Consider the following 27,980-nt stretch of genomic DNA (forward strand, 5'->3'; position numbering starts at 1 on the left):
TTAAACAAGGGTTTAAGTGAGTTTTAGTGTTTGTTTGGTTTGAAGATTATTTTCACAAGTGGAGGAGATCATCTTCTTGTTTGGGCTTCATATCTCCATCTCTCCATCTTGATCTAGAGAAGTTTTCCTAAACTCAAGTCTAGCTTTTATTTATAATTATTTGTTGATTATCATTTCTATTAAAGCTAGTTTTATATTGAGTTTAGTTTGATTTGATTTACTCTTTGTTTGCACACACAACCATTGAGCTTATTGTATTTGCATACATTATATAATTGGGTTGTGGGATAGTGTGACATTGAGTTGAGCCTAATTGAGTTCTCACCTTGTTAGAGAGAACAATCATTTGCTATATTGTGCTTAATTGTTAAATCACTTTGTAATACTCTTGTACACCGAGTGAGGAGTGTGTGGTGAGAGTCGGGGATCGTCCCAAGAGGAGTGGCGTCGGTTGACGTGCCTAGGGAGAGGTTGTAACCGAGCACTTGAGGGAGACACGGCTAGGTCCAACACTTAGTGGGTGTAGAGTGTGATTGCAAGAGTGTGAGTTGTAGAGTTTTCGGTTAGCTAGAAAACCGAGTGTGTAGAAGAAGTTCCGGCTTCCAAACCGGATTGTGTTAGTGGATTTCTCCCCGGGAGTGGGGAGCGGAGACGTAGGACGGAAGGTCCGAACTCCGTGATCATATTGCTTGTTTGAGTTTGGCTTAGCACACTTATATTTGTTCATCTTTATAGTCTTTCTCTCATTGTTTATTTCATCGACTATATCATTTGTTTATGTTACCCTTGTGTTTGCATATCCTTGCATATATCATATAGTATACCTCTTTGCTAGGATATATCACCTTGTGTATATTACATATTCTTGCATATAACTCTTTGTATATCTATCTTGCAAGAATATATTTGTTAATTAATTTTAATTGGTATTTAATCGGATTAGGTTAGCATAAGACCCTAATCACCCCCCCCTTTAGGGTCTAACAATTGGTATCAGAGCTTGATGCTCTTTGATTTAAGGTCTAATCGCCTTGAGTTAAAGATCCAAGTTAGCTTATTGTGCTAATCTATTTTTGAGCTTTATTTGTATCTTGCTTGCATACATTTTCTTATTATGGACATACATTGTGCATCTTGTTTAGGCTATGATCCTGTTATTGCTCCTAAAATAAATAAACTCCCCTATGACCAATGGTGTTCTAGATTTAACATATTTGTTAGATCTAAATAATCCGATTTATGGGAAGTTATTGAAAATTCTTATATTATACCCACTTCGGAAAAATCTAAGTGGAGTAGCGATGATAAAAGAATGTTTAATATGAACAAGCTTTTGTTAGAATACTTGCTTAATGCCTTTGACTCATCCTTTTCTAACAAATTTGATCATTTTGATAGTGCTTACAATTTATGGAAATTCATAGAAGCACATCAAGGCAACTTGGAGAAACTTTGGAACTTTATTGAAGCACATCAAGGGGACTTGGAGGCGATCCGACAAGCTTTGGAGGATCCGGCTTCAAGTTCATGTGGAGCATCATGCACACGGCCACAAGAGGATAACTCTTGTGTAGTAAGCGATTCCGATTCCGATAATGATTTATCTATTGATGAACTCGCTTGTGCATATGAGAAATTATCGCATGCCTACACTAAATTGCAAAATAATTTTATTGATCTCAAAATCAAGCATGTTAGTTTAAAATCCGATCATGAGAAGCTAGCTTCCAATTTTGATATCATTTCCAAAGAAAATGTTGCTCTTAAAGAAAGTAATGATATGTTAAAATTGGAAAAAGAGAAATTATCATCGTCCATTTCTAGCTTATCTCATGCTAAGATTGATGCCATGTTAGAAGTAGAGAACATAAAAAATAATGCAGCTTCTTTTATAAATAATTATTTATGTTCTACTTCTAAAAATGCATATGTGCCTAAAAATGAAGATTTGAATCTTATGAAAAATAGTATTTCATCTTTAGATTCAACTTTGAAAATATGCATTGATAACCATAAGAAACTTATGGACAAGTGTGCTAAATCTAGTAAATCACCCATACACTATGCACACTTGTATAGCAAAGTTTACAAGTGCTCCATTTGTGGTCGTAAAGGCCATTTAGCTAAATTTTGCTATGATGCACAAAAACATAAGAATATTAATCCTTCTTGTGCATCTCATCAAGTTTCTTCATCACATGTACACACACATGCACCTATTTCTCATCATAAGCATGCTCTTGTGTATCATTGTGATTTTTGTGGTAGAGTTGGTCACTTAGCTAAGTTTTGTTTTGATTTGCGAAAAGTTTCTAAATCGCAAAACATTTCAAGTAGACCAACATTAATTCAAAATGTTTCTCATTTGCAAAATAATCTTAAAAGATCATCTTTATTTGCAAATGTTCCACGTGCACCTTTTAACGGTCAACATAAGCAAATGCTTCCTTTCCATTGTACATATTGCAATCGGAAGGGTCATTTGAGTGATTATTGCTATGACCGATACCGTGCACCACATGCGCCTAAAATGGTTCATAACCCTAGGGCTTTGAGCTTAAATGATAGGGGTCATGTCCCTAAATTTTTTGGTACCAAGAGTTCTTGGGTACCAAAACAAATTTAAAATTTAAACCAAGAATTTTAGCGTTCTTATTTTTCCTTTTCTTGGTTTTTGAAAATTATGCTTTGAAACTTTTTATGAAAACACTTCTTAAATTGATCAAATCTTTTGTTTTCATGATTATTTGTTTCAATCTTGGTGAGAGGACTATGTTTATATAACCCTCCGGAGTTATTGGGTGTTTATTCCCAAATATTATTTATGCTTGCTCACATGTTTGCCATGATCTTTTATTGCTTATATTTCATATGGTTTTTTGATAGGGGAAGCTATTCCCTATATTTACTTTGTACTCACCCATGCTTATTGATAGGGGGAGCTTTCGCTCTCTTCATACCTTTGTCCCCTTTTTGATGTTGTCAAAGGGGGAGATTTCTTTCATGCATATATCCTTTTTGTAAATTGTTTGTCATTATCAAAAAGGGGGAGATTGTTGGCCTTCTTGTTTTGATGATGATTTACAAACAGTTTACATCTAATATTGTTTGTCTAGTGTTTGTGTTTTATATTTATTCTAGGCAAACAATATGTTGGAGGATGGATGGAATAGAGCTTCAACGATGATATCCAAAGGAGGTTGGCGGAATGTCGGTGAAGCCTTGCAATTCAAAGTTAAAGATCAAGTTCAAGCTTCATCCGCATGTGTACCAAGTTGAGCTACAATGAAGATCAAGATCAAGCTTGGGTAATCTAGTTTAGATTTTATATTATGTGTGTTAAGTACCTTAAGCTCAATATCATATACACACACGTATTTGGTTTCTATGTATATATATAGTTATATATATACATGCATGGTTTTGAGTTTCATGCTTTGGACACACTTGCAAAATACATGAGTTTTCACAAATGGAAATTCAATTTGAGAAATTCTTTTTCTAACATGTTTGTTTTCATGTTTACAAACATTTCGCAAAGTTTCATCAAGTTTAGAATTGATTTGTTATGTTTAATGGAATTTACAAAATCATGTTTTCGTTCGTGCACATGTTCGTGCATGTTTTACAAAACAGATGAGTTTTCGCAAATGGGAAGTGATATTTGAAAACTTCTTTCTCTGACATGTTTACCTACATGTTTAGAAACTTCCCTCAAAATTTTACTATTTTTGGAGTTGATTTACTGTGCCTAATTGATTTTACAAAATCGTATATGTTAACAGTTTTTCAGAAACTGTAAATTTGTGTTCAAATATTTATTTCTCTCAACTGGGAAAATATTTTTCCGAAATTCTTTCTCTGACATGTTATTCTACATGTCTAGAACATTCTCACAAAATTTCATAATTTTTGGAGTTCATTTACTATTTTAAATTGATTTTACAAAACAGCTGCGCACTGCTACAGTAATCCGGTCGACCGTACCGGTCGACCGAAGTACTGTAGCATCCGACCGTTGCTACAGTAACAGCTAGTTCTGTTTTTTTGTTTATTTTAATGTTTTGGGGGTGTTTTTATTGGTTTTTGGGGTTGTTTCATGAGCCTATATATACCCCATGCCCTCATACCTCTAAGGTAACTCAAGAAATGTTTTAAACAAGTTTAAAGAGTTTTAAACAAGGGTTTAAGTGAGTTTTAGTGTTTGTTTGGTTTGAAGATTATTTTCACAAGTGGAGGAGATCATCTTCTTGTTTGGGCTTCATATCTCCATCTCTCCATCTTGATCTAGAGAAGTTTTCCTAAACTCAAGTCTAGCTTTTATTTATAATTATTTGTTGATTATCATTTCTATTAAAGCTAGTTTTATATTGAGTTTAGTTTGATTTGATTTACTCTTTGTTTGCACACACAACCATTGAGCTTATTGTATTTGCATACATTATATAATTGGGTTGTGGGATAGTGTGACATTGAGTTGAGCCTAATTGAGTTCTCACCTTGTTAGAGAGAACAATCATTTGCTATATTGTGCTTAATTGTGAAATCACTTTGTACACCGAGTGAGGAGTGTGTGGTGAGAGTCGGGGATCGTCCCAAGAGGAGTGGCGTCGGTTGACGTGCCTAGGGAGAGGTTGTAACCGAGCACTTGAGGGAGACACGGCTAGGTCCAACACTTAGTGGGTGTAGAGTGTGATTGCAAGAGTGTGAGTTGTAGAGTTTTCGGTTAGCTAGAAAACCGAGTGTGTAGAAGAAGTTCCGGCTTCCAAACCGAATTGTGTTAGTGGATTTCTCCCCGGGAGTGGGGAGCGGAGACGTAGGACGGAAGGTCCGAACTCCGTGATCATATTGCTTGTTTGAGTGTGCTTTGGCGTTCATTCATATTTATGTTCATATCTTATATCGCCATTGTCATTAGCTTATTATCTATATCATCCACTATCTTGTTTAGATTATTTACCCTTGTGTTGTTTGCATATCCTTGCATATATCATATAGTATACCTCTTTGCTAGGATATATCACCTTGTGTATATTGCATATTCTTGCATATAACTCTTTGTATATCTATCTTACAAGAATATATTTGTTAATTAATTTTAATTGGCATTTAATCGGATTAGGTTAGCATAAGACCCTAATCCCCCCCCCCCCCTTTAGGGTCTAACAGATAGAATATATTATTTCCTCTTCCAGTTGTGCAGTCTTAGTCAACGATCATCCTTCTAATATTTTTAATTTCCATAGAAGACTTAAACATGGTGACCCTCTATCTCCTATGTTGTTTAATATCGCAGTGGATGTGCTCAATAGAATGATAAAAAATAATGTCGAAGCTAGAATTTTATCTGATCTTGGAATCAAAGAGCCTTTAAAACAACTGAGATCTCTTCAGTATGCGGATGATACTTTGCTTTTTGTCAAAAGTAATTCTAAGAATATTTCTATTCTCAAAACTATCCTTTATGTTTTTGAAGAATTATCTAGACTTGGTATCAATTATTCAAAATCTTCTTTGATTTTTTTGGCAATATTGTAAACAAAGGCAATCATCTTGCATCTATGCTACATTGTATAGTGGATCAGATGCCAATAAAATATCTTGGATTATCTCTGAAAAATGAAAAATTATCTAAGACTGATTGGCAACTACTCATAGATAACAGGCACAAGAAATTGGCTACATGGAAGAAAAATTGGTTATCTTTTGGTGGTAGACTTGTGCTCTTAAATTCAGTTCTATCTTCAATCCCATTATATTTATGTCCTTTTACAAATTGCCTAAGTGGCTAATAAGAGAGATGTACAAGATTGGAAAAAATTTCCTCTGGACAGGAACGGCTAATTCGAATGCTTTCAAATGTTTGATTAAATGGAAGAGGGTATGTTTGAGTAAATCTGAAGGTGGATTAGGGGTCAAAGATCTTTCTACATCCAATGCTTTTCTTTTATCCAAATGGCTCTGGAAATTTTTGGATAACAATTCTACAACAGGTGCTTTTCTCAGGAAACTTTATATGAACAGAAATTCATGCATTCAAAACTCCAGAATAAATCATTCTAATTCATCTTTCTGGAATGGAATTATCTCTCATAATGAAGCTTTCTTTCACCATATTATATGGAAGCTTGGTTTTGGAGATAAAATTAGGTTTTGGGAGGATAAATGGCTTGGATCAAACTCCTTAGCTAGCTTATATCCTACACTCTATAATTTATAATTCTCTGCCAATATTTCTATCCATAGTCCAGGATATTTACACAACAATTCATGGGTTTGGCATCCTTTGCTTAAAAGATGTACATCACCTTCATCTCAAACTAACAAATTACATTTCATAAATTCGATTGAATCTTGTTGTATCAATAATCACCATGATCTTCCAAGATGGTCACTAGCATCAAATGGAGTCTACACAGTCAAATCTTTATAAAATTTCCTTATTTCTAGAGGAATTACATCTCCTATTTATAAAGCTATTTGGAACTCCATCATCCCAAGTAAGAATCGTTTTTTAACATTCTTTTATTCAATAATAAGTTGTACACTAAAGATATTCTTATAGTAAAAGGTGAAAGTCCCTAGAGGGGGGTGGGGTGAATAGGGTTTATGGATAAATAATATGCAATTAAAAGATATTCCAACAAACCACACACAAATATAAAATGTAATGATAATAAAAGAGAGTAGGGATAGAGATAGTTAGCCAATTGATAACACGCGGTATGTTCACGAGGTTCGGTCCGCTGACCTATGTCCCCGCTCCCCACTCTCAAGGAGAAATCCACTACACACCCGGTTTGGAAGCCGTAACTTCTTCTACACAATGATCTCCACCAAGATCTCACAACCACACAATAGATCTTCATGAGATCAAGCTCACAACAGAAGAAAATCAAATAGAAACTCTCTCTTTACAATAGCCCTATGGCAAGAGAGAAGATTGCAATTGAAGCTTGGGATGTGAGCTTTGAAATAGTGAAAGCAAATGAAAGTTGAAGCTCTTTGAAAACAATAAACTCAAACAAAAGAGATTTGTAATGAAAGCTTGGTTGCTAAAGTAGTTGGGGTTGTTGGGTATTTATAGGAAGAGAAGACAATAGCTAAAACCCCAAAGAATCAGTGAAAATCCCCCAAAAATCGAGAAACAAACTCTAAGAAAAACTAGTCGTTAGACTGCTTACCAGTCGACTAACGGAAATCATCAGTCAACTGATGAGCTGAACATTGTATTCAAATACCAGCTCATCAGTCGACTGACGATCATTTTCAATCGACTGAAAACTAGTCAGTCGACCAAAACAGAATAGAAACTTTTAAAGATTGCAGGCAGTTTCATCAGTCGACACATCGATCGACTGATGTCATCAGTCGACTGGTCAGTCGACTGGTAACAGGTTATCAGCCTAAATCGATTTTGAAATTGAGTTTCAAGGCTCAGTTAAAAATAGTAAATAAACTTCAAAAAATGTAAAACTTTGAGAATAGTTTATAAACATTTTGATAAACTTGTTTGAAAAGAACTTTTTGTAAAAAGGTCCTCGTATGTGTGAAAATCATCATTTATCAAAAGTACTAAAATACGAGTTTTGAAAGTGTGCAGGTGTGATATCCCATGAGCTTCAAACTACTTGCCTACATTTAGTACTAGAGAGAAAAATAAAATAGCAAATATCCCTCACATAGAAATACTTAACTTGAGTCTTGATATTTGCTCTTGAGTAGATGAAGCTTCTTATGCATATGGTGCTCTTGAAAGCATTGCTTCATCACTTTGCCTCCACCTCCTTGGATATTGTCATTATAGCTTATTTTCCATCCAATCCTCCATATAAGGTACTAATGATATGTGATCTACAATATAGCTCAATAAACAATTAGCACCAATAATGATATTTGTAAATCATCATCAAAACAAAGGTTCTAACAATCTTCCCATTTTTGATAATGACAAACAACCATTATGCAAGAGCAAGTAAAAATAGATTATTTGGCTTATAGATAGTTGCTCCTCCTATCTATAAGGCTCCCCCTTACGATGTGCACAAAATGAGGAGATTTCTCTCCCCATTTGTCACCATAAAAAATAGGGTAGATTAAAGACAATATGCATGCAAAAAAAAAAACCACATAAATGCACCTCAAGTGTTGGCCTACATGTTGTCTCCCTCAAGTGTTAGGAATTATGACCTACCTCTAGGCAATACCACATACCCTACTTCTCTAGGGACGGCCCCAGTCTTTCACCTCTACACTCCTCTTAGTACCCGTGTGTGCTTAAGCATGACTTGACATTTTAAAATCAAGAAAAAATATCAAAATGGTAGAGCAAAGAATAAAATCAAAATAGATAAAAAGATATTTTTTTAAAGGATGCACATGCCTAATTCATTTCTAATACGACAAAAATCAACTTCACAAAGGGGTTTGGTAAAGATATCCGCTAATTGATATTTGGTGTCAATATAAACAAGAGAAAAATCTTTCTGTTCAACATGATCACACAAGAAGTGATGACGTACATATATATGTTTGGTTCTAGAATGCAAAACAGAATTTTTTGAGATATTAATAGCACTAGTATTATCACAAAAAAATTTTGTATCATGAAAGTGTAAATCAAAATCAACCAAATTTTGTTTCATAAACAAAAGTTGTGCACAACATAAGCCGATTGTAATGTATTCTGCTTCCATAGTGGACAAAACAACACAGTTTTGTTTCTTAGATGCCCAAGAGACAAGTGAGTTACCAAAAAATTGACAAGTATCACTCGTACTTTTACGGTCCATCCTACAACCGGCAAAGTCAGCATCACAATAACCACAAAGATCAAAAGATGTATTTTTAGGATAAAACAAAGCATCACAATAACCACAAAGATCAAAAGATGTATTTTTAGGATAAAACAAACCAAGTTCTAAGGTGCCATTAATGTATTTAACCACAAAGATCAAAAGATGTATTTTTAGGATAAAACAAACCAAGTTCTAAGGTGCCATTAATGTATTTATTTAATAATCCTTTTAACTGCAACCAAATGAGATTTTTTAGGAGAAGCTTGAAAACGTGCACATGCACAAATACTAAACATGATATCTGGCCTACTAGCGGTGAGATAAAGAAGACTGGTCATTATACCTTGATATAACTTTTGGTCTACATTTTCACCGCTTTCATCTGCATCCAACTTGATGGTGGTGCTCATTGGAGTTGGGGCATGTTTTGAACTTTCCATCCCGAAGTTTTTCACAAACTCCCTAGCATATTTGCTTTGTGATACAAAGATGCCAACATTGGATTGTTTAACTTGGAGGCCGAGAAAAAAGGTGAGCTCTTCCATCATACTCATCTCAAATTGATCTTTCATTACTTTAGAAAAGTCCTTGCATAAAGATTCATTAGTGGCACCAAAAATAATATCATCCACATAAATTTGAACTAAAATAAAATTATTTTTCGTTTTCTAATAAAAAGAGTATTGTCAATTGTTCCTTTTAAAAACCATTTTCAATGAGAAAACTTGAGAAGCGAGCATACCAAGCTCTAGGAGCTTGTTTTAACCTATATAAAGCTTTTTGAACCCGGTATACATGATTTGGAAAAGATGAATCAATAAAGCTGAGGGGTTGCTCAACATAAACCTCTTCTTCAATAAAACCATTTAAGAAAGTACTTTTGACATCCATTTGAAATAATTTAAAATTTTTAAAACTTGTAAAGGCCAAAAACATTTTAATAGATTTCAATCTTACAACCGGTACAAAATTTTCATCATAGTCTATGCCCTCCTCTTGATTGTATCATTGGACAACTAAACAAGCTTTATTTCTAGTTACTATGCCAAACTCATCAAGATTATTTCTAAAAACTCATTTAGTTCTAATAATAGAAGTAATATTTGGTCTAGGAACTAATTTCCAAATATTATTTCTTTGAAAGTTGTTCAACTCTTCATGCATAGCTAAAATTCAAAACTCATCTTTTAAAGCATCATCAATGCGTTTAGGTTCTATTTGGGATAAAAAAGCTACATCACCACATTCGCTCATTGCTTTTGAGCGAGTCAAAATGCCTTTGGATGGACTCCCTATAATTTGGTCTTTAGGGTGATCCGGTCATTGCTTTTGAGCGAGTCAAAATGCCTTTGGATGGACTCCCTATAATTTGGTCTTTAGGGTGATCCGGTGCAAACTTCCAAGCCTTGGGGAGTTCTTCTTGAGTTTGTTCATTTATGTTCTTCCCATCAATTGGTGCGTTCGTTGAGGATTTATCATTTAGTTGCAAGAGCTTCATTCCTTCCTCAATCTCATCATCATCCCTAGGCAAATTTTCTTGAAAACCAATATTAGATTCATCAAAAGTAACGTTTATAGACTCTTCAACAACAAGTGTTCGCTTGTTGAAAACTCTATAAGCCTTGCTCATCAAAAGTAACGTTTATAGACTCTTCAACAACAAGTGTTCGCTTGTTGAAAACTCTATAAGCCTTGCTTCTAGGAGCATATCCCAAAAATATCTTCAACAACAAGTGTTCGCTTGTTGAAAACTCTATAAGCCTTGCTTCTAGGAGCATATCCCAAAAATATCCCAACATCAATTTTTGAATAAAATTTATCATGATGGTCTTTAGTATTTAAGATAAAGCATTTATAACCAAAGATACGAAAATATCCAATATGTAAAGTTTTGCCAAAAAAGAGTTCATAAGGAGTTTTCTTAAAAGAAGGTCTAATCAAAACATGATTTAAAACGTGACAAGCTGTATTAACGGCTTCCCCCCAAAAATATTTTGGCAAATCATAAGAGTTTATCATTGTACGTGTCATCTCTTGAATGGTTCTAATTTTCCATTCAACAACACTATTTTGTTGGGGTGTTCTAGGAGCAAAAAACACATGTGTTATACTACGATGAGCACAAAAATCATTAAAGATATTGTTTTGAAATTCTCCACCATGATCACTTCTAATTTTAATAACTTTTAAATCTTTTTATTTTCAATTCTTTTTACAAAATGTGAAAACTCTTCAAAACATTCATCTTTATTAGCAAGAAAAATTACCCATGTAAAACGAGAGAAATCATCAACAATAACAAAAATATAATGTTTGCCTCCTAGAGAGGCAACAACCATGGGTCCAAAGAGATCAAGATTCAATAATTATAAAGGTTTAGAAGTGGATACCTCATTTATGGATTTGAAGGAAGTTTTTGTTTGTTTACCCTTGGCGCATTCCTCACAAGTAGAATCCTTAATATAAGATAGATTTGGTAACCCTCTTACTAAATTCTTCTTGGATATCTTAGATATAAGCTTCATGTTAGCATGTCCAAGTCTCTTTTGCCAAATCCAAGGATCCCCATCCACCACGGTAAGGCACTTAATATCTTGATCTATTAGCTCATTCATCTCAAAATTATAAATATTAGATCTTCTAAAAGCAACAAAAATAATTTTATCATTCATACTAACAATACATTTATCCAGTTTAAAAGAAATGTTAAAGCATTTGTCACTTAATTGACTAATGCTAATGGGATTGTGATTTAGTCCTTTAACAAAATAAACATCCTTAATTATGGGAGAAGGTACCTTACCAATATTGCCAATACCTATAATTTTACCTTTCTCATCACCACCAAAGGAGATATTGCCTCCTTCAATCCTTGATAGTGTTGCAAATATTTCTTTATTGCCTGTCATGTGATGAGAGCAACCACTATCAAGGTACCACAACTCCTTACGTCTTGTGCGAGACGTTCCCTACATGTAAACAAGTTGTAGACCCTTTAGGTACCCAAGCTTTGGGTCCTTGAGTATTAGTATTTTTGGTACCCTTGGGTACCCATATTAACTTATAATAATCAATGTTATTCTTAATCCTACAATGAGTAGAAATATGACCATACTTCATACAATATGTGCACAAAAACCTTTTCTTATATGTAGGAGCATGAGATTGATACCATTTTCTATTAACATGATGATGCCTAGAGTAAGCATGATTAGATTTAATTCTATTATTTTCAATATCTAATCTCTCAACTTTGGATCTTAGTTGTTTGTTTTTAAAGTCTAGATCTCCTATCATTTCATCTTTTAAAGCAAGAGAAGATTGTAGTTGCCTATACATAGAATCACAAGAAACATGTAATTTTTTGAATGAAGAATATTCTTTTGCTAATTTTTTAAATTTAAAGTTTAATTCTTCTAAAGTCGTTTCTAGTTCACATTGCATGTAAAGAGATTCACTTTCGGTTTCGGATTGTACCTTATCTTCATGAGCCATGAAGCAAATGTTCCGATCATGAAGAGCAATCTTGGCGCCCTCATCATCACTATCCGAATCGCTTGGTTCGTACTCATCCTAACTGGCATACATAGCCTTTTTCCTCTTGTATTTCAAATACTTCTTCTTGAGCTTGGGATAATCCTTGGCTAAGTGTCCCGGTTCGTTCCATTCAAAGCATTTACCTATACGAGAAGGAAATTTATTGTTAGATCAATTCTGAATTTTTTTTCATTTTGATTAATTTTGATATTCTTCTAGAGAGGTGTGCCACTTCTCTAGAGACATCATCTTTACTATCCGAGGAAGATGAATCGTCAATTGCTCCCTTGAGAGCTATGGACTTTAACTTTTGGGGTGGCTCCTCGGTTGCCTTTGAGGGTGCTTTTTCCTTCTCCTTAACCTTCTTCTCATGGACTTTGAGCTTGCCAATAAGTCCATCAAGAGTGAGAGTAGATAGATCATTTGCTTCTTCGATGGCCGTAGCTTTAGGTTCCCAAGCCGGTGTCAAAGAGCGAAGAATTAGAAGCACATCTCTTGATTCTCCAAGACCTTATCAAGACCATGCAATTCATTTATAATATTAGTGAACCGAGAAAACATAGAGTCAATAGATTCACTTGGAAGCATTTTAAATAATTCATAATCATGCATGAGTCCACTAATCTTAGACTCTTTCAGTTGGGGTGTTCCCTCATGGGTAATGCATAACTTCTCCCAAATTTCGTGTGCGGTTGCACATGTAGAAACTCTCTTATATTCATTGGGGGGTAAGACCACAAATTAGTGCATTCATGGACTTAATATTAAGGTTAGCTAGTTTCCTCTCATCCTCGGTCATTTCACTACTAAGCTTCTTGACATATTTTTTCTCCATAATGTCTAGGATATCAAAGTCAATGCATTGTAAATAAATTCTCATCCTAGCTTTTCAATAAGTAAAGTTTCTACCGGTGAAAAGGGGTGGCCTAGTGATGGATTGTCCTTCTAACATATGTATATTCATAGAAGCCTCCATAATGATCTTTTCTCTAAGGGGTTTAAGCCTAACAATAGTAGAGACCTCGCTTTGATACCAATTGAAAGGCCATAGAGAAGGGTGAATAGTGTTTATGGACAAATAATATGCAATTAAAAGATATTCCAACAAACCACACACAAATATGAAATGCAATGATAATAAAAGAGAGTAGGGATAGAGATAGTTAGCCAATTGATAACACACGGTATGTTCACGAGGTTCGGTCTACTGACCTACGTCCCCGTTCCCCACTCTCGAGGAAAAATCCACTACATATCTGGTTTGGAAGCCAGAACTTCTTCTACACAACGATCTCCATCGAGATCTCACAACCACACAATAGATCTCCACGAGATCAAGCTCACAACAGTAGAAAATCGAAGAGAAACTCTCTCTTTACAGTAGCCTTATAGCAAGAGAGAAGATTGCAATTGAAGCTTGGGATGTGGGCTTTGAAATAGTGAAAGAAAATGAAAGTTGAAGCTCTTTGAAAACAATAAACTCAAACACAAGAGATTTGCAATGAAAACTTGGTTCCTAAAGTAGTTGGGGTTGTTGGGTATTTATAGGAAGAGAAGACAACAGCCAAAACCCCAAAGAATCAGTGAAAATCCCCCAAAAATTGAGAAACAAATTCTGGGAAAAACTAGTCGTTAGACTGCTTATTCGACTGACGGGAATCATCAGTCGACTGATGAGCTGAACGTTATATTCAAATATCAGCTCATCAGTCGACTGACGATCATTTTCAGTCGACTGACAACTAGTCATTCGACTGGTCAGTTGATCAAAACAGAACAAAAACTTTTGATGATTGTAAGTAGTTTCATTAGTCGACACATCGTCGACTGATGTCATCAGTCGACTGGTCAGTCGACTGATAACATGTTATCAGCCTGAATCGATTTTGAAATGAGTTTCAAGGCTCTGTTAAAAATAATAAATAAACTCCAAAAAATGTAAAACTTTGAAAATAGTTTATAAACATTTTGATAAACTTGTTTGAAAAGGAATTTTGCAAAAAGGTCCTCGTATGTGTGAAAATCATCATTTTAGCAAAAGTACCAAAATACAAATTTTGCAAAAAGGAATTTCACTACTTGCCTACATTAAGTACTAGAGAGAAAAATAAAATATCAAATATCCCTCACATAGAAATACATGACTTGAGTCTTGATATTTGCTCTTGAGTAGATGAAGCTTCTTATGAATATGGTGCTCTTGAAAGCATTGCTTCATCACTTTGCCACCACCTCCTTGGATATTGTCGTTATAGCTCATTTTCCATCCAAGCCTCCATATAATGTTCTAATGATATGTGATCTACAATATAGCTCAATAAACAGTTAGCACCAATAATGATGTTTATAAATCATAATCAAAACAAAGGATCTAACAAAAGGTTGGCAAGGTGATGCTTCATGTTCATTCTGTGGCTTGGATAATGAATGCCGGGATCATTTATTCTTTTCTTGTCCAATATCTATGCAAGTTTGGACACACTTTAAAACTTACTTCTTACCTTTCCAATGGCCAATGTCTTTTATGGATCTGTTACAAAGCATTGAACAATTAAGAGGGACTGAAGGAGATTTATGGCGTTTATTTTTCTCTACAATATGTTGGAACATTTGGATTACAAGAAAGAGATTTATCTTTAATCAAAGTAACTTCTCTTAGAAAGCTATTATCAATCAATCTATTTCTGGTATATATGAATGGCAGGTGCTGGAAGAAGTTCAGGTGCTAAGCGTTTGTCAGCAAGACTGGAATCTCAACCAATCAGCAGGGCAAGTGTTTAACAAAGATCAAACATGTTACAGATCCCTTTTTTGTTTTCTTGAAAACATGTAGTTAGAATACTATATACTGTTATGATCTTTGGTTTTTTGCTTGTTAGTCTATAGAATTTATATTCAACTTAATATACGTATGGCTAGCTTTGTTCTTTCTTATATCTGTGTCAACGATGAGTGTCGGCAAGGCCCACTTCTCATCTTCATGGATCTTAATTTGAAAGAAGAAAGTTATACGTCACTATTAAGCTGATTTATACTTTCTATCTACTAATATCAGGATACATTTTGTGTCCATCTTTTTTAACTAATACTTTTTTTATCTTTTGTTTTAATGAACAGAGATCATCCCTTGTTTTATCTTAAAAAAAAGACAATTATGATTGAGAAAATGAAGAATCCACTATTTTCACAGTTAAGAAGATCTAAATATTTACTGAACTAATTAAAAAGGATATTTTTTTTCTCTTTTTAACAATTCATCTAACACTTTTAGTCAGGTTAGTTACGAAAATTGTAAGTGTTTGGACCGTTTTTTTTGAAACAACCTAAACTTAAGGTCGGTGGTTATCAAAAATTGGCCGAACGTACTGGAGTTTGTTGAAATTTACCATTTTTAGTAACCTAAATAAGTTGCTATCATTAAATTTGATCAACGTTTTATCTCTGGTCCCAATCCAAGGCTAATGCAAGATAAATTGGAAATATTTTCCTGAAAACATGTGATAGATTTCACTGGTCATTGAAAATCTCCATTGTTTCCACAATAAACTCGTGATGCATGTCTCTATAGTGGTAGGGAAATATCTGTCACGTCTTTGTGAATGTTAAGCTTGTGGGGTGGCACGATGCATGTCATATAATTCAGAGTAAGATATAGTAGGCGTTTCTTTCTTTTACAAATATTACATGTGTATTGACATTTTTGACCCTTTGTGAGCATAATACACAGAAGTCATTTTTGATATTCTTCTGACATCTATGCTAAAGCGTATGTTCATTTTTCTTATGTTTCCTTTTCTTTTTCTTTTCTTTTTTTCATTTATTTTGATGCTACTTCTGTTTCGGATTACTTTCAAAGTATTTTCTTTTAACTTGGTTTAGTAGTTAAATTTATTAGCATATAAAACTATAAGCCTAAACACTGATAATTATTTTGAATTATTGGTGTAATGATTGCGTCCTTTGACAAGATATCCAAGCAACCAAGATTCAAATCCTATCGGTCACAAATTTAAAGTGAATTTAAAGGAAAGTGATACTATATCAGTCCAGGTTTAAGCTCGTGAAAGTTTTGGTTAAGTAGTAGAGTCGACATAATAATCTTCTTGTTTTTTTCCTTTTTACTTTTATTTTTCCTTTTTAACTTTTTTTTTTCTTTTTTTTCCTTAACAAATTGCTTTTTTGATGTGCCACATATAAGTTTATTATGCACCCTTAACTAAATGTATATATTAAAGCAAAACCCAAAGACAAAAACTTCACCACACGCCACACTTTTTTTAATTGCAAAATTAGCTCCAACATGGACAAATCATCTAACCAATCCGTCAAAACATTCTTCGTTAAATATATATTGACATGTGGGGGTGTTTGGTCAATTGAAAATGAATAAAAAGTGTTAAAGTCACTTTCTTTTGAAAGTGAGAAACTGTATCCACATCAACATTAAGTGAAATACCGTATTTGTCTATAATAACAAAATATTTATTTGATAGCAAATTTAGTAATCTTACAGTGACTAATTTACAATAATAAAGTTTTAAGGGACTAATATTGAAAATTCCCATAAATAAGTTCTTTTCTATGATCTGGTCCGTACAATAAAATAATTTTTTTGATTAACAATATTTCATGAAAAATTGTAATTTAAAAGAAGATTATTTTGTAGTTAATAAATTTTTCGATTAACGATACTTTTTTAGGTGAAGTTGAAAATGCATTAAATTTGAAGTGGCAAGTTTTTTATATTTCACTTTCACATGCACTTTCAATTAAGCAAACGCCCGTAGTGACAAAAGTAAGTCACTTTTGTACTTTCATTTCTCACTTTCAACTAAAGAAACACCCTTTCTGTCAAAATAGAATTTAGTTTAAATCATAATTTCAAATTAATGAAATTAGAGTAAATATGAAATATACAATAACGAATCATATTAAATCTTTCTTTACCTTACAACATTTATTATTGATGTCAGATATCAAACAGGAAAATTTAGTGTAAATTATGGAGAGTTTTAGGATTCCAAGTCTTCTTTGATGGTTGATTGTTGAGCAGAGAATTTAGTCTTGTACACAAAATATATGTAAGAGGATTGGAGTTGGGATCCCCGGGGGTTCCTGCAACAGTCAAGTCAGTATTGACCTTAAATGGAAGAGAAAAATATGATTGATGTGTGTTATGTGGCCCAAGATTGCGTACCTCCATACAGTAGGCAGTGCATCTATTTATAGTAGATGTAGGAGGGAAATTGCACAACTTCAACCGAGTCCAAATAGTCAACTTATTCGGCTAATATTTTACAAGTGTCACTATGGGTGGTATGAGTCACCTTTGTAATTAATATGATGGTGACAGCGGAAGTAAGGTGCTGACGATGTCCGATGAGTCATTAAGACTTTCAGGGAAGATGTAATGATGATCCCAACTGTGCATTTAATGTGATGGTGATTGGCTATCAGCGAGTGGTTCAAGAATGATTGCCTTTTATCTCGGCTTTGTGAGAGGGTTAATAAAAGATGACTTTTGATTCGGTCATTTTGGATTGAGAGCTTTTCAACTCGGTCTTACAAAATGAAAAGGCGTGGAGTTAGCCTTAACAATAGGGCCCGAGTGAGGACGCTTTTCAACTCGGCACCTTTTGGGAAGGGCCGAGTGATGACATTATTTGACTCGTCCTATATAAAGCTGAGTCGATTTGGTGCATAGTTAACTCGGAACATGTGTCGACTTCAAGAGTGGGATTAACACTTAGTCATTTCTATGATACAACAGTGACAACATATTTTTTTCCATGTATGACCCTCATTCTAGCCGCTAGTCGAAGCTGAGCAACACAAAAAAATTAATATAATATTATATTAATATAATATATATTATATATATATATATAATGCTATATGTATATATATTTTATGTATATTATAATATATATAATATATATATGACATATATATATATATCTATATATTATAATATATAATAGTACATTATATAAATTATAATATATTATCGATTATCTATCAGTATATAATAATATATATATATATAATATATAATATATACAATATATATCATAACTATATATATATACATATATATATTATATAATATATATACATATATATATAATAATATATATACCATTAATATATTTACATATAAATATATATATACATATATAAGTATATATACATATATATATTATATATATACTATCTATAATATTATATATATCATTACATATATAATATATATAATATAGTATAGATATAATATATATATATTATATTATTTAATATATAGTATTACGGTGTTGTTCATCTTTTTTAAGGATACAGAGTGGATTATAAATTCTTGATGAAAAAGTGGGTTTTTTAAGTTTATGGATTCCATAACCTTTGTTTGATTCAAAATAAATTTTTGGATATTGAATACCTAAATAATAAAAAAACTAATATATTATAGTATTTGTGAAATCCCCTCTTTGAGCGAGGATTTAGGCTAGATTTCAAATTCTAAAATTTGTAATGCTATAATTTGAGTTTGAAACAAACAAAATACAAATTATAGGATTACATATCCCAAAATATTAATGAAACAAACAATATTTTAGAAATCCCAACCCATGTTAAAAAACCTATGAATTTCAAATTCCATGATGAAATCCATATCCTAAAATTATTGGATTTTAAACAAACACCCCCTTAACATACTTAAATTTTGCATATATTGTTGGGGAATTTTACTCTCCCTGTCTACTATAATATGCACAACTCCGAAGCCAACCCATAATCAACAAGATATAAAATGACCACAATCAAGAAAAAAAGAACACCGGAATTTACGTGGTTCGATTGACCAACTTCGACCTACATCCACGGGGCAACAATACGAGAAATTCACTATGTATCAAGGAGAACTACAAGAGGAACCACTCAACTCTCGTCTCTCAATCTGTTAACCTTACATATATAATCAACTCTCATGTTCTCTCTAGAGCACACTCATTGTAATCTTTTGCATGGATAAAGATCACGAAACACTCGCCTCTCGTACAATATTTTTGAATCAGGCTACGCCCTCTGCTAATCCTAGATTATAAGAAAATTGGCTCTCTCTCTCTCTCTACTACATCTTCTCTTTACTTTTTTCTTCTTAGTTTTTCCTCCAATAATAAAAGAATATATAGAGGGAAACCAAAACCCTATCTCTAGCCTAACTTCCTAATTAGAATAGGATCCAAACTCCTAATCATGATGGAACCCAAACTCCTAATCATGATAGATCTCTAACCCTATCTAATTCTCATGAAGTTCTACAAAGAATCAAAGATACAATTCCAACGTATATGTGGTTAGAGAACAAATGTTACAAATTTTAAAAATATTTGAATTCACAATTCCTTAAATCATGAACCCATCAATTTGTATTTCAAAAGATTTATATTTTTAAAACATATCATATTTTAATAATATTCAAAAATGGTTAAAATTTAAATTTAAGGACCTAAAAAATATTTCTTAAGATAATTATTTTTACATTCTCTCTTCCTTTATCCTCATAAACCGCTCACCCCACTTCACCTCAGTAATTTCTCTTCTAACCTTCTCTTCCCCTACTCTCTTCACAAATTTCTCCGTCTCCGTTTTGGTATGTTTGGGAGTTCACATAGAAGGAAGGGGGAAAAATTCACATTCCTTCCCTTTCCCTTCATTACACCCCAATTTGGGGTGTAACATTTTAGTACAAAATTTTCCCCATTCCCCTCATCTATCCTCCTAAATACAACTCCCAAACAAGATTAAAATTACATTTCTCTTCCCCCTCTACCCTCCATCCAAACATGCCATTTGTGACTCCTTTATGATGCCTAAATCCTTTCTCCTCACGCCCAGGCCATTCTCTTGTGTATTCATTGCCTTTAATATTTTCGATTAGAATGATAGCATGCATATTTCTTATTTTCTATTTTTAGGATTATATTAATTTTTATTTTGATATCATAATATTTCGATCTTCTATCTTGAATTTCTTAGTCTTTTTGTTATTTAGATCTTGATTGTATTAATTTTAATTCAACTAGCAATTTGAATTTTCTTTCTATGTATTAACTTCAATTTATTTTTTTGTTATTTATATTAATTTTTATTTTGATTGTCATTCATGCATTTTATTTGTAATATTTGTATTATTTAATGATTGAATATTAGATTATGTCTAGTCCAGAAGTCATAACCTTGAAAAGGTTATAGATGATCTTCTATTGTGACAAGGTAATAATCGATCTTCTATCTTGGTTTTTTATTTATTTTGATTGTAATTCTTGCATTTAAATTGCTATATTTGTGTTATTTTTGGTTGAATATCAGATTATGTATAGTTTAAAAGTCCTAATCTTGATAAGGTAATAGTCTAATTCCATATTGATTGATCTTAGTTTTTTTGGTATTTAGATATTAGTTCCATCGATTTTAATGTACTCAGCAATTCAATGATTTTTAGCATGTACTAATTTTGATTCTATATTTATTATTATTTACATTAATTTTTTTTTGATCATAGGTCTTGCATTTTAATTATAACATTTGTGTTACTTTTTCTATTGGATATTAGATTTTGATTAACTACAAGATTAAAATTACTTTTAATTTTTTGCTTTGTTATAACTAAAAAATGATGAAAAGAGTAAGTGTCACGCCCTGCTTCCCAAAATACTGGAGAACGGGACGCGATCAAGCCCGTGACATATTAGATTGAGGAGAATAAATAAAAATATTTTTTTTCAATCTAATACGCTAAGCGTCAAGAAATAAATGCAAAGGCACAGGTCCCCGATCACAGATAGCGAGAATATAATAAACAACTTAGAACAGAATATCTATATCACAAGTGAATATTGTCCAAGACATAAAATTCGGGTCAACATGCCCTTATACATGTCTGAATAACTTAATACTGAAGAAATATAAAATACATCATTCAACGGGAAAGAAAAGTACTACAAAAGCAACTAGGACCATCAACTAAGAAAAGATAACTGTGCTTCGGCCTATTCTTCAACTCTATCTGCAAGGTACTCCTGCTGAGAATATCCTAGCTCTGGCACATCTCAAAGCTAGACCAGTCCATTCTCTAAATCTGACATATACTAGAGAAAATAGGTGTACGTTAGCGTGCATGGCACACGACAAGATCCCACAAGGAAAAAATAGGAACAGTCGAATGACCAAGGCAATAATAGATGCAACAACAGTAATGATAATAAAAGCGAGACCAATGCGATAACAGAAATAGGAACATGTGATGATAGTAGTAAAGATAGGAGCATGTAACTGGAATACTAACAAGCTAGATACAATCCGCTACTAGAATATAACAGTCACGAGAATCCATAATCATCCAAGTGACAATGTCATACAACTAGCCATCCTATCACAACTCACTGGTCCACATCTCAACAAAACTAACAAAGTCTTCCAGAAGACACACAAGCATATTATACATATTTTACATGTTATTTAAATTGGAGAAGAATATTTATATATATATAATCGGGTCCCTGTAAACATGTCTGGGGGCTGCGCCTTCAAGTCAAGTATTGGCCCTCTGGCCCATGCATATAAAAACTCATGATATCAGGAAATCGCATGTGTCCATTTATATACATGCTATATGCTCCGTCCAATTCCCCTTTATAAACCCTATGTTTGTTAGATTAATTTAAATGTCTGTTCATAAAATATTGTGCACTAGCCATGGAGTTACCGTAGAGAGACTTCTGTAAAACTATGAAAATAATCGTGACCCATAACACGTCCTATCAAGAGTGCATCGTCTAGTCAATGCTATAATAGTAATAGTCAAGGAAACCTCACACCGGGATATCGATATAAAGGGAACCCGAAACTCCTTACATCGGGATATCGATGTTGAGTGAGTATAGCCATGCTTTGAACCATGCTTATAAATTATACTTTTAATAGGAGTCGTCTTCATGTACAGTCACTCCTATTGGATAACAACTAAGTGATAAACAATAAGTTTCTATAGTCATTCATGTCAATATAGTATCAAACAAGATAAATATTATGTGTATAAATAAGAGTGTCAAATTGTCGGTATCATTGTAATATGTGACAACCACAGGTAACATTCGCATATTATAATATAATGAAATCTTTTAAAATATCTATTATTATAATAACTCAAGATAATCCTTTTAATTCTAAACTAATCTTTTAAAAATCATTAATTTATTATTTCAAAATAATCCTTTACAAAAATAAAAATCTTTAAATTATTTCCCATAATAATTATTCAAAAATAATTAATCTTTTTCCAAATCAATTCTTTTTTAAAATTGTTTCTCATTATATCAATAACTAATCTTTTAAAATCATAAACTTATTTATTTAAAATAAATCTTTTTACAAAATAATTTCTTTTAAGATATTTATTATCATAATACTTTAAAACCGACCCCTTTTTTAAAATAATTTCTTTTCTCATCATAATAAATCTAAAATAATTCTTTTTCTCAAAATATTCCTTTAATTTTTTTATAAATTCTCTAAAATGATTTCGTTGTCAAAATAAATTCTTTTAAATTTATAATAATTATTCTAAAAATACTATTTATCATATTGTTATGATTTAATTATTATTATTTCACCAAACAACCCACGCAGATAATTACATCATAATTCAATATATACAGATAATTCATAATAGTCTAAAATTCTAATAGAAGACAAGATGGGCGCAGCAGATCGAGGAGCTGATTTGTGGAGCTGGACGACGGACGCTGGCGCGCGGCTGAGCAAAGGACGCGTTTGTTGGCACCGTCAGGGGTTAAGCAGGGGGAAGAGCCTCATGGCTGGACGGGGGTTGTTCGCCGCACGGCTTAGGCTGCCGGAAAGAGTTGCCAGCGAAGAGGCGACCGCGGCTGATGGGTTGGGTGCTGGGCAGAGATACGGAGCGGTCGCGGTCCGGTTCTGGCCAAGGAGGAGGCATAGGCGCCGGCTGGGGCTCGCGGTGGTTGGGGAGCGAGTGAGCTGCGGGCTTGAGCTCGGTTTTGAGAGGATCTCAGGGCGAGGGCGGTGACGGGCTAGAGCGAGAGATCGGGGGTGAGGAGGACGAGGGAGGAGGCGCGGTCGATAGGGACATCTGAGCCTGACGCTCCTCTGTTTGCCACATACCGGTGAACCTAAGCAATGACATGAACTTACTCTCAAAGTCCATGACAAACATATCCCCCTGCTCTAATTGAGCCAGCTCTAACTCTTTTTTGGCTTTCGCTGCAGCCGAAACATACTGCTCTTCAAAAAGATATATAAAAGTCTCTCACGAGACCGACATCCTCTATTCTGGGGTGAAACGGAGTCTATACCATCCTCCTGCATTGCCTTTGAGGCTGAAAGCCGCTAGCCTCTGCTTCTATACAAAATTAACATTCAGCATATCTAAGATGTTACTCACATCTTCCTTCCATTTGTGTGCGGCAATAGAATCCGTCGAACCATGAAACTCTAGAGCCTTCAACTTCTGGTACCTCTCTACTAAACGAAGCCAAGCCTCCTGCCCTGCCACTCCATCATCAACTGGAGGTGGTGGTACAACTATTGGGGTCCTCTCTGGTATCTCCTCCTGAATGGGAGTTCCTTGTCGAACCAGATCTGCTAATTGCTCTTCAATAGCCGCCAAACAAGTTGCCAAGGGAGCTATGAGATCCACTAAGTACTGCGAACCCTGCTATGGCTCGAGCTCCCTATTGTTTGCGGGAAAAGTTGCCTTCATTGAATTCATTGCTTTCTTAAGTAATAGTTTTTCGATTACAAAAGATCCGGTCTTTTTATAAGATCCGGTTACAATAAAATCAAAAAAGAAATAAAAATTACAACTTTCATTGAATTCATTGATTCCATTGATTCCTTTGTTAACAGTTTATCGGTTACAAAGATCCGGTCTTTTTATAAGATCCGGTTACAACAAAATCAAAAGAAAAAATAAAAATTATAACTTTCCTTTTATGTCGAACGAATCGGTCGTCAGATTGTTCGCGGGAAAAATTGTTTTCTTCGTTGATGATTCCATTGATTACTTTGTTAACAGTTTATCGGTTACAAAGATCCGGTCTTTTTATAAGATCCGGTTACAACGAGATCAAAGAAAAAATAAAAATTACAACTTTCCTTTTATGTCGAACGAATCACGAGATCCTGTTTTGCGGTCTCTCGCTTTTGTGGGTTCTTCACCTGCGCCGGGGTTAATCCGTGGACCACCGCGCGATCTTAATCCAGTCAGATCTACACGATATAACGAGTGCTATTTCATAAAGGAAATAACAGCCGGGGGTACTATTTCACCAAGGAAATAATAGCCTTCTCGGGATCAAAAACCAAGTTTTGATCCGGAGGATAGTCGTGTAGATCTCAGATCCGATCTCTCTCGAACTCCTGCCTTGTTTGACATGGGTGCTCACTAAGAATCAGATCTGAAAAGCCAAGTCTTCTAAGTTGAAAATCCGAGGGTGAGTTCTCAATCCAGCAGAGTTTCGGTTCCAAAAGTTTTAACCCCTCAAAAATGAGCTATCCAGATCTATTTATAGGCTCAGATCTGTGCTCGGCCACCTAGGTGGCTCGGCTACCTAGGTGGCTCGGCCACCGAGCCACCTCTAGGTGGCTCGGTTTTGGCCGAGCCACCTAGAGGTGGCTCGGTCACCGAGCCACCTAGAGGTGGCTCGGTTTCGGCCGAGTCTTCCAGGTGTTTGCCGTGGTGTCTGTTTTCCGATTTTGCGGTTTATCTGAGCTTCATCGTTGATCTGAACTCTGATTTGGAAGTCTGGATCCTGATTTGGCACCAAATCCGCTTCGGTGTTTGAGTTCGAATCTGTCCCACAGTTGGATGACTCGTTAACTCACCGAACCGTTAGCTTGATTCCGCACGTGAGTGGATTTATTACGTTGTTTGCGTGCGGTTCGTTAGCCTCGTAGCCTCGTTAATCCGCTTCGTCGCGTGTCACTTGGCCTCGGTGTTGTGGACTAACGATCGTGTTTAGATACGTCACCCGATGGTTCGTTGATTTGTCGAATCACCATGCCGAGCTGTGTTAAGGGACCTAGCAGTTTATACTCGTATACTTTTCGGAGTATTAAGAAGCAGTTTATACTCGTATACTTTTCGGAGTATTAAGAAGCAGTTTATACTCGTATACTTTTCGGAGTATTAAGAAGCAGTTTATACTCGTATACTTTTCGGAGTATTAAGAAGCAGTTTATACTCGTATACTTTTCGGAGTATTAAGAAGCAGTTTATACTCGTATACTTTTCGGAGTATTAAGAAGCAGTTTATACTCGTATACTTTTCGGAGTATTAAGAAGCAGTTTATACTCGTATACTTTTCGGAGTATTAAGAAGCAGTTTATACTCGTATACTTTTCGGAGTATTAAGAAGCAGTTTATACTCGTATACTTTTCGGAGTATTGAGAATGAGCTGAACTAGCCTAATAATGACCAAAAAAAGACAGTAATTAGGCTCCAAAAATCTTCCGACCCTTCCGAATATCTGGGAGAGGAGTGAATAAATAAGGGACTGGACCGTCGGTCGTTTTGAAGTCGTTTCGACACTCGGTTCAGCTCCAATTTGAATTTTAGTTCAAATCTGGTTCAAACTGGTTCAGAACTGGTTCAACCTGGTTCAAGACTGGTTTAGCCTCATTTGAAATGATTTATCTCCGTCATGATATATTGACTCGTGTTGACTTTTTGCTCATAACGCGTTGACTAGCGTTAACCTAGGGTTTCGCGTTGACCGGCGTTGACCCTAGGGTTTCGGATCGCTTGACGTTTGTTGGAGTATACACAGTTTAAGCTCTTGAGGTATTGGAGCATGGCGGTCCTAAATGTCGGAGTTACAGGACCAATTATGAAAGTTGATTCATCTATGTGTATGGATCTTATCCTGAAGTTGTTAGATGCTCAAGTCACGAGACCAACTAATGAAGATGATGCTTGACTTTAGGGTTTTTGGCTAACCCCCAGCCTTCAACGGGTTTGATTAGCCTTTACCGACTACCGTTTGAATCGGGCTAGCATGCGGATTGTCTAAATCCGTTCCGCATGTAACGTTGTGCTAAGAGAGTGAATTCTCTGAGACTTTGTGCTATGATGTTGAATACATAGGCTTTACCATTTGTTACGGGAATAGGCTACCCGACGACACGTGTTAGGTGTTGACTTTAGGATTTTTGGCCAACCCCCAGTCTTCAACGGGTTTGATAAGCCTTTACCGATTACCGTTTGAGTCGGGCTAGCATGCAGATTGTCTAAATCCGTTCCGCATGTGACGTTATGCTAATGGAATGAACTCCCTTAGACTCGCTACTACGACTTCGAATACGTAGACTTCGCCATTGTTACGGGAATAGGCTACCTAGTAATGTGTATTAGACGCTGACTTATCCCTACTTAGGCTTCGGGATAAAATACCCCAGAATCGAACTCTGGTGTCTTTTTCTACGGAAAAGACTAAACCGGCAGGGGGCCGGCGACGCGTGTTAGGCGTCGGCATATCCTTTCTTAGGATTCAGGATGAAATTCCCCATGCGTGTAAGGCATGGATTTTGGTGTTATTAATAACAACCTGTCACAATGTTGAATATGTGGGTGGGTGTTCTTTTTAACGGTTAAGAACTAACCGGAAGCGCGTGTTAGGCGCATACTTATCCTTACTTAGGTTTTAGGATAGAATACCCCAGAATCGAACTCTGGTGTCTTTTTCTACGGAGAAAGACTAAACCGGCAGTGCGTGTTAGGCGCAGACTTATCCCTGCTTAGGATTCGGGATAAACTTCCTAGGATGAATCCTAGATTGATAAATTCTTGGAAAAGGCTGGTGTGGGAAAGGAAGAATTTTATATTCTATTTCCCGATCTTCTTTTAGGGTGAAGACGAACCCGAATGCAAGGAAGGAAGAATTTTATATTCTATTCCTTGATTCTGGAAAGGAAGAATTTTATATTCTATTTCTAGCGCAAAAGAAACTAGAAGTGGGATCTCCACTCCGAGAATCAGACAGATTCGGATAATCCTAATTGTCGGAAGGTTGGATTACCGAATTAAAGGTGAATTCCTCGTTTATCGAGAGTGAATTATGGTTTTGATCCTAACTGTAGGAAGGTTTGACCAAGCAGGAGTTTGAGATGACCCTAACTATAGGAAGGTTTGATCACTCGATTTGAAAGTGGACCTCTCGTTCATTGGAGGAATCGAGAGGGGATTTTAGTTTTGGTCCTAACTATAAGAAGGTTTGATCGAATGGGAGGTTTAAGACGATCCTAACTGTAGGAAGGTTTGATCGCTCAATTTATGGGCCTCTCGTTCATTAAAGGAATCGAGAGGGGAGTTTGGTTGTGGCCCTAACTTTTATAAGTTTGACCTAAAAGCAAAGGGAGTGGAATACAAGTAGCAGTAGAAATACTGGTTTGTACAGGCCACTCGATGAAGGGTTTTGATGTTAAGTTATTAGGATTTAACACGTCAAGCTTTGGAAATTACCATAAATTGGCGGACAGAAAATTTAGTGGACCCACCGTCAATTGACTTGATCAGTGGGGGATTTTTGTGAGGAAAGATTAATCTGTCAAA

Source organism: Asparagus officinalis, chromosome 5 (genome assembly GCF_001876935.1).
Source record: "Asparagus officinalis chromosome 5, Aspof.V1, whole genome shotgun sequence".
Taxonomy (NCBI): domain Eukaryota; kingdom Viridiplantae; phylum Streptophyta; class Magnoliopsida; order Asparagales; family Asparagaceae; genus Asparagus; species Asparagus officinalis.